The following is a 2,991-nucleotide window of genomic DNA, read 5'->3' as shown; positions in this document are numbered from 1 at the left end:
ATTTTTACATATGACAACACAAAACTTGAGACCACATACAGATTCATTTTAAACTGTATATTGTTTATTCAATTGTTTTATCTAATGGAAAACAGAAAACGGAAGAACAATTTTTTTTGAGTGTAAAATAAGGAAACAAACACCTCATCTCTAGTGAACAAGGAAACCACATTCAGAGTATAGCTCTTCTTTCTATTTTTTCTTTCTATTTTTCACATATGCTGTGCACAATCACACGAGGTACGTGAACTTCTCAGCAGTTTGAAACTGCAGGTGAGAGGTGGGGAAACAGAAATACCCCAGACCTAAATTCCATCTTTTTCTTACTGTTTTATAGTTTCAACCAAACTAAACTTGCATTTTCATCCAAAATTTCTTTCCTGTCCAACTCTCTGTTTACTTCTTTACTGTTTGAATAAAGTTTTGAATAATAGTTTTGTCCATCATTCCTAGAGATCACGTTAACTTTATTGTTACTAACTTCATTACCGAGTTCTAATGCATCACTTTTGATGACAACATAAGTTGTTAAGGTCCATGAAATTACAAAGTGTTGATTCCTGGTTCAGCTTGGAACTGATGTACTTTTGTAGTTGTGAACATTTTGGGTTCACCGTTGGCTGAGAAGGAACCAGAAAATGGCACTTTTGAAAACTTGCACTGATTTTTTTAAACAATAACTACAGTATGCTGATGTTGTTAATTGTAGGGCGGTGTTAAACAGCAGCTAACAGCTCTGCACAAAAATCTGAATATTTCTAGACTGTTGATATCTCATCCTATTTTCTTTCTATGTGTGTGTTTACCTGTCCTGGTAGGAGGGGCTGGAGGCATTAAGGCCCGCCCCCATCACCGGGAGGGGCAGGTTGAGGTGCTGCAGGTTGAGGGGGAGGGGTTCCCAGGTTCCCCTGTCTGCCTCGGTTCCACACCCCCTTTGACCTTTGATCTGCATGGTGATTGGACGCTGACTGGCCGCCAGGATTCGCAGAGCATCCCGCTGGCTCAGGTGCGCTAGACTCCGCCCACTCATCTGAGGCAAGCACACACAAGCGATTGAAGCAATGTGATGTTAGCAAACACCAGCCAATTCCAGCGTCAAGCAGACACAGAGCAACACGATCGTCCCACTGGAGTTGTTTTTGTGTCCAAATGTAAGTGCAACATTGACTCTCTCTGTAGCTCTGGTTTGGTCACCACCAGCTCCTGAGAAAAATATCTGGCATTCTATCTGTTAGATATTCCACTGTCTTCACAAGCTGGACTCTATCTAAATGTGTCCTAAAACCAAAACTAGGAGCTAAAAGAGGCTAAAAATCACTTTAGAGATACAGCGTTGTCAAGAATTATCTTTGTGCACAACTACCTGAGACACTTTACCACTACACAGTCAATTAACTCGATGTTTATGTAAAAATATTTATCAGTGGAGATCTACTAAACAATATCTTCTGATTATGTCAGAGCATCTGATTATAATGAAAAAAACCTCTTTTGAGAAAAAAATGCTTCAATCTCAAACAAAAAAAATTGAAGAAAAAAATAAAAGTCAAGACAAGTCTACTGATTCATTTGGTGTTAATCATTTATATCAAACAATTTAAAAAAGGCTCAACAATTATTTTTCTATCGATGAACTGTGCAAGAGCACTCTGCCGGCTGAATGTGCATCCTGCAGCCTTTAGCATCCTTAGCATTACTGTCAGCTAGGATTGGTCAGCATAGGATATGTACAGTCAATCTCTGGCCAATGAATGAGAAGGACTAATTTATGGCAATATTTGAATTTTATATGATTTTTAAAAAATCAATTCATGGTCAGGAGGAACAAAACAGAACCCTCCGCATCACTTTCTGTTTTTATGTGTCTTGATAAGGGGACCAGAGTAAACATGATATTTTCTTATACTTCAGAGATTTTTATGTTTGTTTTTTTTTTTTTTTTTTGTCTAAAGGACAAACTGGATTTTGTCTGAAAATAGACAAAGAATTACTGTTACAAAAACCAGGATCAACTGATATACAATTAGGTGAGTACGTAATTGTATTATCAGTGAAGTAAGGGAGTGAGTTCAAGAGAGATTTTAAATTTTTTGTTTTAAATTACTCTTTAAATTTGTTGGCATATATCGTGTTCACAAAGTGCATTTTCCAAAGACAGGTGTGTTTAATCAAATAGGAACCAAACAGCACGTTTTTGTCCCCAGGCCTCCTAACAGATTAAAGGGACACTCCGTCTATTTTACACATGTAGATCAATTTACTGGTCATGGTTTGTCCCCCTAAACCTGTGAAAACATCAGTTTTGTCAAGTCTAAAAAAAAATAACCATGATGATGTTATAGTGATATCATCAGGGTTATGTCAGCTTGAGCTGGAGGATCTACAAATGTATAACAGAAAGCCTGCATTAAGAACTAGAGCTGTGAAGTGTTAAAGAAGTGACAGTTTACCAGACAGGGAGGGTTTAATGACAAGATGCCGTCCAGTTGCATTATGGGAAAGGTATTTTATTATTTTAGGTGTTTGACCCTTACACAGGGACCAAATGTCAACACATCTCTGCCTCTGCTGCACTGTTCTTTAATTAATCTGTGTCTTGCAGCAACTTTCCGGGAGAGATGGACTGAATAACTAGTGGAAGGCTTTAATCCAGCCATGCATTGTGGGAAAACAGCGATACCTCGATCAAATTTCAGTATCTACGCTGCCATTTTAACTGCACTTCATCATGTGGTTTTTTTTTTGTTTTTTTTTCAACAGTGTGAACATACTACAGACTGAAAACTCAAATTTGTCGACTTCATGCAACTGGGTCACAAGACACAGTTCTGCCTGCAGACAGATGGTGGATTTATTCCAGCATGACAAACAAACCTTCACGTTTTTGCGATTTAAGTCAAATATGATGAGTGTGGACATGGTGTCCATGTTTGCACTGAAGGGTTAACACCTACAAGCCAACATAAACCTCATCCTGCTTCACACAGTCAT

At 38.1% G+C, this 2,991-nt stretch overlaps 1 long non-coding RNA gene across 1 annotated transcript; it reads left to right on the top strand.

The window, feature by feature from the left end:
- Positions 1-832: 832 nt before the first annotated feature.
- Positions 833-2,667, top strand: LOC120783336. Its single transcript, XR_005706328.1, has 3 exons — positions 833-1,006; positions 1,953-2,027; positions 2,603-2,667. It is a non-coding gene; the product is annotated as an uncharacterized LOC120783336 (long non-coding RNA).
- The last annotated feature ends 324 nt before the right edge of the window (positions 2,668-2,991 follow it).

Source organism: Xiphias gladius, chromosome 21 (assembly GCF_016859285.1).
Source record: "Xiphias gladius isolate SHS-SW01 ecotype Sanya breed wild chromosome 21, ASM1685928v1, whole genome shotgun sequence".
NCBI lineage: Eukaryota > Metazoa > Chordata > Actinopteri > Istiophoriformes > Xiphiidae > Xiphias > Xiphias gladius.
Note: the sequence above shows the minus strand (reverse complement) of the source record. Positions and strands in the feature narration are given on the sequence as shown.